This window comes from Bos grunniens, chromosome 1 (genome assembly GCF_055505025.1).
Source record: "Bos grunniens cultivar Pamir isolate PY7600 chromosome 1, Bosgru_T2T1.0, whole genome shotgun sequence".
Taxonomy (NCBI): Eukaryota; Metazoa; Chordata; class Mammalia; order Artiodactyla; family Bovidae; genus Bos; species Bos grunniens.
The window spans coordinates 124841202-124856745 of NC_141165.1; positions in this window are offsets into that span (position 1 = coordinate 124841202).

Genomic DNA, 15544 nt, shown 5'->3' on the forward strand with positions numbered 1-15544 from the left:
GGAACCTTCTTACACTGTTGGTGGGAATTGAAACAGCCACTATTGTGAACAATATGGAGGTTCCTTAAAAAAAAATCACCAATGGCATTTCTCACAGAAATAGAACACAACATTTTATAATTTGTATGGAAATACAAAAGACCCTGAATAGCAAAAGCAACCCTGAGAAAGAAAAATGGAGCTGGAGGAATCAGGCTCCCTGACTTCAGACTGTATTATAAAGCTTCAGTAATCAAGATAGTATGGCACTGGCACAAAAAAGAAATATAGAGCAATGTCAGAGGATAGAAACCCAGGAATAAACCTATGCAGTTATGGTCAAAAGAGTCAAGGATATACAAGGGAGAAATGGGATCGAGCAATCCCACTCCTGCTATATACTCTGAAAAAACCATAATTCAAAAAGACACATGCACCCATTGTTCACTGAAGCACTGTTTGCAATAGCCAGAACAAGGAAGCAACCTAAATGTCCAAGAGAGGAATGGGTAAAGAAGCTGTGGTACATATATAGAATGGAATATTATTCAGCCATAAAAAACAAAATAGTGTCGTTTGCAGAGACAAGGAGAAAAGATATAGATTGATATCATCAAGGGAGTGGCAGGGTTTCTAAGCATATGAACATGTATTTAAGTAGTTAGATTGGGAATGACAGGTGACTTTAGTTAAAGCTTGTGACAATTAGAAAAATATTTGCTACTTATAATAATTGGTTACATCATTTTGTGTGTATATGTATGGGATTGATCCTTTATTGAATCTGTAACTATAAATGATATAGTTATTAGTTATATTAGTACAAATAAAATGGATGGCAAACTAAGACAGGACATCTAATACCTGAGAAGGTAATAGGGTGAAAAGAGGAGGCTCTATGAGAGGAGTTGTGGTTGGGAAGGGAATTGTGTTGATAGAAATTAAATCTCTGTATGCTGGATGCCTTTCAGAAAATGATGTTATTTTTTTTTTTTAATAATGCTTCTCAGTTAAAAGATGCTTGTGCCAGTGTTTATGAAAAGGATGCCTGAACTTATGTATACTTTATATCTGTTTGGATTTGATTTGAGACCTAGTAATAATATGCAGACGGTGACTGCAGCCATGAAATTAAAAGATGCTTACTCCTTGGAAGAAAAGTTATGACCAACCTAGACAGTATATTGAAAAGCAGAGACATTACTTTGCTAACTAAGGTCCGTCTATTCAAGGCTATGGTTCTTCCAGTGGTCGTGTATGGATGTGAGAGTTGGACTGTGAAGAAGGCTGAGTGCTGAAGAATTGATGCTTTTGAACTGTGGTGTTGGAGAAGACTCTTGAGAGTCCCTTGGACTGCAAGGAGATCCAACCAGTCCATTCTGAAGGAGATCAGCCCTGGGATTTCTTTGGAGGGAATGATGCTAAAGCTGAAACTCTAGTACTTTGGCCACCTCATGCGAAGAGCTGACTCATTGGAAAAGACTCTGATGATGGGAGGGATTGGGGGCAGGAGGAGAAGGGGACGACAGAGGATGAGATGACTGGATGGCATCACTGACTCGATGGACATGAGTCTGAGTGAACTCTGGGAGTTGGTGATGGACAGGGAGGCCTGGCATGCTGCAATTCATGGGGTTGCAAAGAGTCGGACATGACTGAGTGACTGAACTGAACTGAACTGAACTGAATAATATAGATTCAAAAGTGCTCTTCAGGACTCAAGTCAAAGAATCAGATCAATGGCAGGCAATGGAGCATTTGAAAGGGGGTAAGTGGGACCAGATCTCTGAGGAAGGGGAAGACAGAGACTGTTGAATATAAAGCAATTCCAAATAGAAAAGGAATTAGTGTAAGGAAATAAATTAGGGTATAGGAAATGTAATTATGTGCTTTGGAGGTGTTAGGAAGGTAGAATAGGGAAAAGGAGTCCAAAATGGTGGTGGCTAAAAGACAAGGAAGGTCCGAGGACCAGAGTGAAGACTTCAGGCAGAACAAACAGCACTCCTGGCTAAGCCCAATTTGCATAGGGCAGGTCCAGGTGGAGGAAAACACATATAAAAGGAGGCGCCAAAGTGCTTTCTGACGGACTCTCCCGCGTGTATGTGCTCTATCTCTCTCTTTCTCTCTCTCACTCTCTCTCTCACTCTCTCTCTCTCCCTCCCCACGCACTCCTCCACTCTTTTCTTTTCAAGTCTTGGATTCTCCTGCTATCTTCTAAATAAAATAGAGCTGTAACACTGATTTTCCTAAGAGCTGTAGCATGGTTTGTCCAAGACCCAAGAGCTGTGACACGCTGAGGGCTTTAATGTCCATCGCTCCAAATCTTTGTTGTGACGAGACAAAGAACCGAGGAACATAACACTCGTGTGACAGAGGCAAACTAACCTAGACGTACCTAAGTTTGAGCTACTTTTTTATTAGCTTGTGAAATAAGATATTTTGCTTTTTTGTGTCTTATTTGCTATATAAAACTGAACACACAAACCAGCAATTATGAAATCTACCTCATAGAGTTATTGTAAAGACTATTGGTCTATAGAAGAACAATATGCTTGGCACATTTAATAAGGACTCCAAAATTATAAATTTTTCTTATCCATAATCCATATTAATATTAGAAAACCCTGGTAATGAATATATGTAGCCTAAGATATATCTCTGTTTCTCTGCCTTTCTTTTTCCATCTGTCATATCTATATATTTAACCATATATTAATATTCATATTTTGATTGTGGAAATTTTCTCAAGTCCTCTACAGCAAATAGGGTTTGTTTTTTTTTTTTCAGGAAGAATGCAAACCTCTTTGAAATAGTATTTAACATAGTTTTAAAACTTTATCTATAATATATAGTGTTATTTTTGTCTCTGGCCATAAACTTGTGTTCCTATTATGTATATTGATTTTGTTGTTGTTGTTCAGTCACTAAGTTGTTTGCCTCACTTTGTGACCCCATGAACTGCAGCATGCCAGGCTTCCCTGTCCTTCACTACCTCCCTGAGTTTGCTCATATTCATGTCCATTGAGTCAGTGATGTCATCCAACCATCTCATCCTTTGTTGTCCCCGACCCATCTTGCCCTCAATCTTTCCCAGCATCAGGGTCTTTTCCAATGAGTCAGCACTTTGCATCAGGTGGCCAAAGCATTGGAACTTCAGCTTCAGCATCAGTCCTTCCAATGAATATTCAGAGTTGATTTCCTTGAGGATTGATCTCCTTGCTGTTCAAGGGACTCTCAAGAGTCTTCTCCAGTAGTTCAAATGCATCAGTTCTTTAGTGTTCCACCTTCTTTATGGTCCAACTCTCACATTCATACATGACTACTGGAAAGAGCATAACTTTGACTATACACACTTTTGTTGGCAGAGTGATGTCTCTGATTTTAATATACTGTCTAGGCTTGTCATTATATACATAAAATTCATTTATTTATATAAAGCAAACATGAAATGCCCAGTATAGTTAGGTTTGTGAATCAAATATACTCTTGAATATCACCCCAGGTAAAGAACAAATGATCAAATACCTACAGCTATTAGTTGGTTTTCAGTTACAAATTTTACTGACTTAATGTTCAGACATGGTTACTTTTTTGATCCATCTAATAAAGTAAAATAGAATAAGAAGTCTTTGCCACTTCAATTTGTTAGATAATTTTTCAAATTGAGATTCTATTTTAAAAGACAAATGACATTGTAATTGAATACTATGTTCACTCATTACATAAAAGTATGCTGTGGTGTCATTACTAAATTTGCTTTTGATTTTCACAAAGTTGAGCATTTATATAATTATTAAGAAAAGCAGAAAAAGGAGAGGAGAGGTAAGAAAAGAGAAGTTAGATTTGGTGAGTAATAATTAATCATTTAAGCTAATACATGAAAGTCAAAAGTACTTATAGAAAAGTTATAAAGATTATTTTATTCTCTATTTACTTGATAATATCTATAGTAGAAGATTTTAGTTATTAAGGTAAGTGAAAAATCATGAATGCAAATTTCTCAGCAAGATAATTTGTAAAATCAATATCATGTTGAGTAGCAGTAAGTATTACCAGTACCTTTGATGTGTATCATGATTCTCCACAAATTACAAAATGGCCTGTCATTTTAATATTTTATTATTAATAACTAGTCAATATACTTTAATATAATAACAGTAATGTTTTATATAATGTTTATTCAATACAGTATAAACTAATTTATGATTTAAAAAATGTAAAATAATGATGCTAATTGTTTTGCTCATGTATTTATTCTTTAAACACTTATGTGCCTAGTATTGGACCTGGCTCCAAGAAGCTCTCAGTTTAATGTAAGATATTAACATTGACAAAATTCAATCTACAAACCAAGCTTTTCATGTCATTTGACTAGGTGGCAGACTGAATTGTTGGTTCCATGTCTTTACCTCACATTCTTGCCACAGATGCATGATAGGCAAAATGACTCCCTTCCCCTTTACCTTGGCCTTAGCTATATGCCATGATTTTTGTCAACTAGAGATTAGAAAACTCAATATAAGTGGAGGCTTGGAATGTGCATATATGCCTGGACTGTTTTGTTGAGTTCCTGACATCACCACGAGGAGAACACACTTCATGTCTGTCTCTTTAACTTAGGCTCTGATATGAGATATGGAGCATATTTGAACTTGAGCTATAGCCTGAAGCCAATCTGACTAGGTTCAGTCAAGCCCTGTTGATAGCAGCCAGATCCCATCTGACACGTGTATCTCTGAGTGAGAAAAACAGACATTCGTCATTGTAAGCCATTAAATATTTGAGAGTGTTTGTCATACATCATTATTGTGAAAATAATTTATATAGTTTAAGGATTAAGCAAAATAAATAGGAAAACCTTAGTATATACCAAAGATTCTCAACTGAGGAATATTATTTTGCTCCCAAGAAGACATTTGGCAGCATCTAAGGACACGGAGTCCTGGCGTGCTGCGATTCATGGGGTCGCAAAGAGTCGGACACAACTGAGCGACTGAACTGAACTGAAAGGCAGAAAGTGAAGAGGAACTAAATAGCCTCTTGATGAAAGTGAAAGTGGAGAGTGAAAAAGTTGACTGAAAGCTCAACACTCAGAAAATGAAGATCATGGCATCTGGTCCCATCACTTCATGGGAAATAGATGGGGAAACAGTGGAAACAGTGTCAGACTTTATCTTTTTGGGCTCCAAAATCACTGCAGATGGTGACTGCAGCCATGAAATTAAAAGGTGCTTACTCCTTGGAAGTAAAGTTATGACCAACCTAGATAGCATATTCAAAAGCAGAGACATTACTTTGCCAACTAAGGTCCGTCTAGTCAAGGCTATGGTTTTTCCAGCAGTCATGTATGGATGTGAGAGTTGGACTGTGAAGAAAGCTGAGTGCCAAAGAATCGATGCTTTTGAACTATGGTGTTGGAGAAGACTCTTGAGAGTCCCTTGGACTGCAAGGAGATCCAACCAGTCCATTCTGAAGGAGATCAGCCCTGGAATTTCTTTGGAAGTAATGATGCTAAAGCTGAAACTCCAGTACTTTGGCCACCTCATGTGAAGAGTTGACTCATTGGAAAAGACTCTGATGCTGAGAGGGATTGGGGGCAGGAGGAGAAGGGGACGACAGAGGATGAGATGGCTAGATGGCATCACTGAGTCGATGGACGTGAGTCTGAGTGAACTCTGGGAGTTGGTGATGGACAGGGAGGCCTGGCGTGCAGCGATTCATGGAGTCGCAAGGAGTCCGACACTACTAAGCGACTGAACTGAACTGAACTGAACTGAAAGACATTTTTGCTTGTCACAAATTGAGAGATTAGCTACTGGCACCCAACCCAGGATATCAATAATGCCCAGAATGGTCATTCTTGTTTTATAAACTTAAATTAGGTATTGAAATAATTCAAATATATAAGAAAAATGTTTAGTTTTTAAGTATAAAAATATGAATTATTAACTAAATATTCACCCCAAACTCAAGGAATGCAGCCACTAAATTGTCATATATCACTTATAATATTATGCTTTGGGATGCTTTCCAGATTCCAGTATTGCTCATAATTCCAGTCTACCTTGTATACTGTTGCTAGTCTAATCTTTTATAAAAGTTACATTTGGATCATATCCTACAGATAATTTGTATAGGTAATTTTTGTAACTTTTAAAATCTTTTATATCTTGACTAAGTTGACTAGATTCTAGAATCTGCTTCAAGAAACTCAGACCCACTGTGTCATACACATAGTGTTTCTTTTCATTGAATATTTACTCATTAATTCTCACATTGAATCTATTTTCAATGCTTGTTCAAGGTGAATAATCTATGCAAAGCAATTTATTTCCTTCAAAGAAAAGGCTTAAAGCATGTGTGTGTGTGTGTCTGTGTGTGTAATGTAGATATATAAGAATGAGTGTATAATATATGAATATAAATGCATGTGAGTTTATTTGGGTGTTGGACCTGCTTTTAGGATTGCACCAAAATATCCTCCCTTATTATTCTGACTTATCTAATTTATTATTTATTTCTCTTTAAATTTGGTAACTATAGGAAAGAAAAACCTAGTACTTAAATATTTTAAAATTGCAAACCTTGAATAATGGAAGAAATCTATGGACACAGTATAATGATGTATATATAAAGATTAAAGGCAGCAATTACAGGGTCAAATTTTGAATATATAATTAGAATGATCTAAGGCTGTCATTAGTTTAACACATAAATAAATTAAATCAAATTACACAGTGTTGATGGGGAAGGAGGCTTAAAGGTTAAGTTTTGAGTCAAATTTTCTACCATAGCACTTATTACAACTGCATTATTTTTGTCTATTTACTGTGTCTTTCTCCCTTATGTCTGAAACCCATAGAACTACCATGTATATTTGTGCTTCTTATAAATATTTATATCTAAAATATATCACAAAGCCTGGACAATGGCAAGTGCACACGTTTGTTATTGAATAATTGAATGAATATGTGCCTATATTTCTATTAAATCTTTTAAAAAAGATGTTTAGAAAAAAAACGATATTTAGGAGTCAGTATGTTCAAATAATGTATGTAATTAATCTACATAATAATTTCATTAAGCACTGACTTGAAAATATTCAAAGAAAATTCATATTTACTTATTTATTGCAGTGTCTTATGGAATGTCTGAAATGATTTCATGTGAACTTTTGTTTAGGTATTTACTGCTTGGAACCATTGGATTTCCTTGTAGGTTATAACTTTATAACCAATCCTAACCAATTCTAATTTTTTTCAGTAAAGTATCATAATGAACAAGTATTATTCATCATGAGTTTCTCTTGTATAATTCAGATTAAGCCATATTTTTTCCAGTTTTGTTGAAAAACTAGCATATATCACTATGTAAGTTTAAGATACACAGCACAATGGTTTGACATACATATATTGTAAAATGATTGTGACAACAGGTTCAGCTAACATCCATCTTCTCCTACAGATACAAGAAAAAGAAAACAAAAAAGAAAAAAATCTCATTTTGTTTTTTCTTTCTTATATACCATACAATAGTTTTAGCTATATTCATCACATTGTACATTACATTCCTAGTAAATTATGTGCTTTTTATTCACCTCCCCCCATTCCTCCTCCTCTGACCCTGTGCCTCTGGTAACTAAGAGTCTGACCTCTATTTCTATGACTTTTTTTAGACTCCAAATACAAAAGATCATGCAGTATTTGCCTTTATCTGTATCATTTAACATCCACATGTCTGTGATTTTTATAGTTTTATTTTCCTGTAATTGAATCCTAATTTTATATCATGTGGTTCAAAAAGATGCTTGATATGATTTCAATTTTCTTAAATCTATAAAGGCTTGATTTGTGACACAAGATATGATATATCCCAGAAGAAAGTATCTTTTGACACTTTCAGATGGTATGCCCTATATATATCAATTAAGTCTGCTTGGTGTATTATATCATTTAAAGCTTTTGTTTTCTTATTTTCCTCTGGATGATGTCCACCAGTGCATGTGGGGTGTTAAAATTCCCCACTACTACTGTGTTACTGTCAATTTCCCCTTTTATGGATGTTAGCATTTATCTTATGTATTGAGGTGCTGCTACAGTGAGTTCACAGTACTAGGTAGGAGGGAATAAAAGCAATCAAACCAGGATCTGTTCTCCTGGGAGGGGACTCAGAGAAATAGGAAGATTATATGAGAAAAGATCAACTCTAAAGAGTGAGTGTTTCAAGTCTCATTGTACACTCTAGTCCTGGGGTTCTAAATTGGGAGGACAACCCCCCTTAGCTGATTGGAAGGATTCTGGACTAACTGGAGGGCCTTGGGAAGCCTAGACTCAACTTTTAAGGAGCATGTGTGCACTGGTTTGCCTCCAGGCAGTGCATTAAGTGTAGCTAGAAAACTGCTGAAGTTGCTGCTGAGTTTTGCACTATTGCCTTGGTGCATGCCTCAGTCTGAGCTGAGTGAATACCTCAACCCTGTTTATTCCACATTGCATTTCAGCACTGGATCTATGGCCATGGAACACAAAGGTAACTTGGTTCAGAGCCAGCCTCCGGGCAGCAGTGGCCTTTTTTTTTTTTTTTTTTTTTATTCTTTTCAAGCAGCATATCAGATGCACCTCAGAACTCTGATAGCAGCAGGTCCACCACAGTTCATAGACAAATATACATAGAGAGTCCATGCAGTCCCCTCCTGCTCTGCAGTACAGCTCCACAATAGGGAGAAGCTGGTGAGGGCTGGGAGGTGTGGCCAGCCATGAGGCACAAAGGGGGCTTGGATCCAAGCCTTCATCTGAACAGAGTAGTGAGGGGTAAATATGCTCGTTATGCAAAGGCAGCACTTTGGAGACAGCTTGGACTTCAGTCTGTAGCCAACACAAGATGAGAAGCTGCTCAGGCTCCCATCCTTCAGTGCTCTCCTCTCTTGGGGCAAGAGTCATGGTGATAGAAGAGGAGAAAGCACACACTTAAGGGAACAAAGCTAGCCTGGGTCCAATCTTCAGGCCCTCTGCTCCAAAAACTTGGGCTCAGATCCCACACCTGATAGTGTGGTGATAACAGTGAGCAGAGACAAAGTCCTGCCTCACACCAGTCTCCAGTTCCAGTCCCTTAATCTCTGGCCCCACCTGAACCAAATTTATAGCTGCCAGTTAGCCCACTGTGAGGAAAGACATGATTTATGTCCATGGCACTGGATACACAAAATCTGTATTGGAAAGCTAAAACATAAGGACACTACTTTAAGACAAGAATAGATAACTGACTTCACTTAAATTGACAGAGATGAAGAAAGTTATGTAAAACAAAAAGACAGAGGTACTACTTTCAACTGAAAGAGCAAGAGAAAAGCCTTGAAAAGATAAATAATAGGACAGAAATAAATGTTATAAATAAATAATTCAAAGCACTAGTATAAAGAACGTTAACTGAATTAGGGGAAAGAGTAGATAAATGCTATGACATTTTTTAGCAAGGACCTAGAAAATATTAAAAAAGGACCTAATCAGAAATGAATAATTTAATAACTGAAATAAAGAACACACTAGAAGGAATGAATCACAGGACTAAGTACACAGAAGAACATGCAAGTTATCTGGAAGATAGAATAATGGAAATCAACCAATCAGGACAACACAATGAAAAATAAAGTTAAAAAAAAATGAGAACAATATAAAGTACAAGTTGCATAACACTAACCATTCCAAAATCCACATTATAGGAGGCTCAGAGAAGATAGCAAGAAAGGGAATGGAAAATATGTCTGATGAAATTATGGCTGAAATTTTCCCAAAACTGAAGAAGGAAAATGGTATCCAGGTACAGGAAGCACAGATAATCCCACACAAGATGAACTCAAATAGCCCCATAACAAGACATATTATAATTAAAATGGCGTAAGTTAAATGTAAGAGTTAATACTGGAGGAAGCAAGAGAAAACGAAGAGTCATAAACAAGAGAATCCCAAAAAAAGCTACAAGTTTCATTTTTCTACAGAAACTTTTCTAGGCAGAAGGGAGAGACATGATAATATTCTAAGTGTTGAAAGGGATGACCTTGAAATCTAGAATATTTTACCCTACAATGTTATCATCTAGAACTGAAGGAGAGATAAAAGAACTTTTCAGACATGCAAAAACTAGAAGAGTTTACCAAAACTAAATTGACACTAAAAGAAATATTAAAGGATCTTCTCTAATTGGAAAGTAAGTAATTTTTGACAAGGAAAATTTCTACTAGAAAAGATAAATACACAATAATGGCTGAGGTTCAACCAACAAAATAATCTACTACAAAAAATATTTTGAAAGCAACTGTAACTACAATAAATAGTTCAGAAATATACGTGAGAATGTAAAATATAACCTCAAAAACATAAAATGTGGAGAAGTGGAGTAAATTATATCAGTATTTTAAGATATGTCTGAACTTATATGGGACAACATATATGAACTCATGATAAACACAAATGAAAAACCTATAACAAGGGACTTCCCTGGTGGTCTGATAGTTAAGAATCTGCCTGCCAATGCAGGGGATATAGGTTTGATCCCTGGTCCAGGAAGATTCCACATGTGGCAGGGCAACTAAGAACATGGGCTGCAACTAGTGAGCCTGTGTCTGGTAGCTACTAAAGCCCACGGGCCCTAGAGCTTGTGCTCTGCAATGAGAAGCCACCTCAACAAGAAGCCTGTCCCCTGCAAGTAGAGAGTAGCCTCTGCTTGCCAGAACTAAAGAAAGCCTGTACACAGCAAAAGCAACCAAGACACAACATAGTAAAAAACAAACAAACAAACAAACAAAAACCCTACAAAAGGTACAGAAAAGCTATGAAAAAGAAACATAAGCATACTACTAAAGAAAATCTTAACACAAGGGAACAAACAAGAAGAAGAATAAATAGATAGAAAAGAAGTATAAAAACAACCAGAAAAAAGTTATCAAGTTGCAATAAGTACATACATATCAATAATTACTTAAAATGCCAATGGAATACATTTTCCAATCAAATGCCAAAGGGAGCCTGATTGGATAAAAGAACAAAACCTATCTATATGCTGTGTGCAAGAGATGAACTTCAGAGCTAAAGACACAGACTGAAAATGAAAAGATTATAAAAGATAATTCATGCAAATAGAAATGACAAGAAAGCTGGGTAGCAATACCAATATCAGACAAAAGAGACCTTAAAGCAGAGGCTATAACAAAAGATAAAAAGTAAGGTATCATATAAAGGAGTCAATTTAAAAAACGGTGTATCACACTTGTTACATACAGTCTTTTCCAATGAGTAGGTTTTTCGCATCAGGTGGCCAAAGGATTAGAGTTTCAGCTTCAGCATCAGTCCTTCCAATGAATATTCAGGACTGATTTCATTTAGGATTGAGTGGTTTGATCTCCTTGCAGTCCAAGGGACTCTCAAGGGTCTTCGCTAACACCAAAGTTCAAAAGCAACAATTCTTCAGCGCTCAACTTTCTTTATAGTCTAACTCTTACATCCATACATGACTACTGAAAAAACCATAACTTTGACAAGATGGACCTTTGTTGGCTAACTAGTGTCTCTGCTTTTTAATATGCTGTCTAGATTTGGTCATAGCTTTTCTTCCAAGGAGCAGGCATCTTTTAATTTCATGGCTGAAGTCACCATCTGCAGTGATTTTGGAGTCCCCAAAAATAAAGTCTCTCACTGTTTTCATTGTTTGCCCATCTATTTGTCATGAAGTGATGGGACCAGATGCCATGATCTTAGACTTTTGAATGTTGTTTTAAGCCAACTTTTTCATTCTCCTCTTTCGCTTTCATCAAGAGGTTCTTTAGTTCTTCTTCTCTTCCTGCCATAGGGGTGGTGCCATTTGCATATCTGAGGTTATTGATATTTCTCCCAGCAATCTTGATTCCAGGTTTGCTTCATCCAGCCCAGTATTTCTCATGATGTAAGCTGCATATAAGTTAAACAAACAGGGTGACAATATACAGCCTTGATGTATTCTTTTCCTGATTTGGAACCAGTCTGTAGTTCCATGTCCAGTTCTAACTGCTGTTTCTTGACATGCATAAAGATTTTTCAGGAGACAGGTCAGGTGGTCTGGTATTCCCATCTCTAAGAATTTTCCAGTTTGTTGTGATCCACACAGTCAAAAGCTTTGGCGTAGTCAAAGCAGAACTAGATGTTTTTCTGGAGCTGTCTTGCTTTTTTGATGATCCAGTGGATGTTGGTAATTTGATCTCTGGTTCCTCTGCCTTTTCTAAATCCTGCTTGAACATCTGGAAGTTCATGGTTCTCATACTGTTGAAGCCTAGGTTGGAGAATTTTGAGCATTACTTTGTTAGCAAGTGAGATGAGTGCAATTGTGTGGTAGTTTGAACATTCTTTGGCCTTGCCTTTCTTTGGGATTGGAATGAAAGCTGACCTTTTCCAGTCCTGTGGTCACTGCTGAGTTTCCCAGATTTGCTGGCATACTGAGTGTACCACTTTCACAGCTACAAACAAAGCTAGTGGTGGGGATGGAATTCCAGTTGAGCTATTTCAAATCCTAAAAGAAATTGTAGAACATAAGCCAATATCTAAACTTTATAATTAAAAAGTATAATGTAATTTGGCCTAAAAATTCATTAGCCCAGAAAAAATAAAAGAATGAAAACATACACTCCCAAGACTATATAGTCAATTTATTTTTTTTAATTACCTGTAGGGAAACAAATTAATTTTATACTAAAATATAAAGGCATTTGCTTTTTTGTGTATTTTGTGACCCTGATGCTGGGAAAGATTGAAGGTGGAAGGAGAAGGCAATGACAGAGGATGAGATGGTTGGATGACATCATCGACACAGTGGACATGAGTTTGAGTAGACTCTGGGAGTTGGTGAAAGAGAGGGAAGCCTGGCGTGCTGCAGTCCGTGGGGTCACAAAGAGTCGAATACCACTGAGCCACTGAACTGACTGACTATAAGTTCTTAGATAACCTAAGCAAAAGGTGAATGAGGATATACAAACTTATGATCATTAATAGAAGAAGCAGGAGTTCCTCAAACCTGAGAAAATTGTATAGTTTAGAGGGAAATTGACACATCCAATACAACAGAGGCACAAACCAGAACTGAACTACTCAAAATGTTGTGAATTAAAATTAAGGTATTAAATTGGGTTTCAAATTCCTTGTTAGTATAAACTATAATATATCTTAACATATTATGTCATTCAGTATATAATAACAATCCTTTTGAATTCAAATTAGCTGGCTGAAACATCTCTTCAGTTTAATCTGGAAGTTAGTGGTAACAGAATTTGAAATAAAATCAACTTATTTATAATATATGCACTCAATGTATGTTTACCTCTATGATTTTCCTACATATATTCAAGAAAAGAGAGTTTAAAGAGATGTTTTTACCAGTGAGTAACTATGCTGCTGCTCCCTAACTACACTGACTTGAGCCTTCAGAAGATTCTAAGAATTACATAACTAAATGCCCTACTTTCAGGAAGGGACCCTGACAAAATATACATTCACAAAACTGCTTTTATTACCTACAGATACCATAAAGAAAAGTGAGAGTGTTGCATAAGCACAGAAGTGTATCATCAGAAGTTAGATGAAGAATGCGTTTTCTATCCAGCTTTAACTGATGAGAATAAATAACTGGGAAAAAATGTTATAAAAAATAAGTTTCCAAAAGTGACATGAAGGAAATAAGAGGCTCATCATTCTAAACTCTGTGAGAGAGAACTAGAATAAATCTTGGAAATCACGCATTATGTAGTAACTTTTACAATTTTATGCTTCTTTACACTTTTTATTAATTGAATGAAAACTTCTATTTACTGTGGAGCACTGGGAAATTCTGACAAGCAGTGAAGTATTCTGCTTCTCAAAAGAGTGAAGGTATTTGCCTTAAGAAATATATAGAAATAAAAATAAATATTGCTAGGCCGTTAAATCTTGAAACAAAAATTTTTTAAATTATTATTCTGAATAATCTTTTAATCTAGAATCATTAAAAACTGGTCAATAGATTACAACTTCTCTGATCAGAGGAAGTGGCTGCTAGACAAATACTTCTTAACAAACTGACTAAATTGCAGCATGACAACATGAGCCAGTATATAAAGTCAGAAAGGGTTTAAAAAACTATCATACTACAGTGAACAAATATACCTGTGGTGACATTTGTAAGCACAATATCTTCAACCTATGTAGTGTCCAGCTAGGGTAATAATGTGTCTGGATATAACTGAACAGTAGTATACAATTTATATTTAATGTTTAATTTCTAAACATTTTAATATTTGTGTACATTTTTACTTCATATCATCATGGCTTTACAAAATATAATGGATTTTGAGTTTGGGGATATCATCTGTGTTCTAATTAAGAAAAAATGAAACTCTCATTAGACAATGATTTAAAGTACTTCAGTGTATTTTACTTACAATGTAACTATCAAGGAGAGGCAACATATTATATAGAAAGCAGATTTGCCTTTTGTAAATTTGAATCCAAAATTATAGTTAAAGTATTTTGTTACTTTCAGGGTTTTATAAACCATTGGTGGGCAAACTAAAGCCAATGGGCCAAATCTGATGACCACTTGTTTTTGTATAAAAAATAAAAAGTTATTTAAAAACAGTCATGTCATCTACCACTACTTTTACACCCAATGATGTTGCTGAGTAGCTGAATCAGTATCTGGGTTTAGGCTGCTATAACAGACTGGGTTGCAACCCACAGAGTCAGTAGCTTGTAAACAATATGTTTGTTTGTTTTTTCTCTCTCACAGTTCAAGAGGCTAGAAACCAGTGTGACTGCCAGCATGGTTAGATGAGGGCTCTCTTCCAGGTCCAGGACCTCACCAGGTCTTTTATCCAAAGTCCTCAACTCCTAATACCAACATATTTGGAAACTGGATTTAAACACATGGATCTCAGAGTAAAACATGCAAACCATAGCAAGCGGAGATGATATTCCCCAACGCTGAAAATATTTACTACCTGGCTCTTTAGAGAAAACGTCTGCTGGTACCTCTTCTAGAGCATCAGAAGGTAGGCATTAGTTATTGGATACATATTTTTGACTGTAGAAAATTATAATTATTCTCAAATATTACAGTTTAGCAAATTAATTGTGGTTTCTTAGAATGCTACAAAGTTATTTGAGATTTAGCTTTTTCTACTTAGTCTACCAGATCAACTTTTGCAACCAACATAAACATTTAGAAAATAAACAAGTTCAGTGTGGAAAAAGTCAGTAAAATAGTGTTTGGGGCAGAACTGAAGAAATACATAAGGATTATAGGTACAACCTGTGGTAATGAAATAACTGCACAGTAGCTAACAGCTAAGATTTTGATATCATCAGAATTACTGAATACCAGAGCTTACTGATGAGTCCAGTTTTGCTGTTAGAGTAAAATGGCAGTATGAGATCACCTAAATGTAATCAATCTAGATGGAAATGAACTTTTGTACTTTCTTTGATTTATTGAGTTATTTGGTCAGTATACATCCTAATGAGAACTTTTACCCAATCAGTGATCTAAGGACTAATATCTACCTTTTTTCCCTATA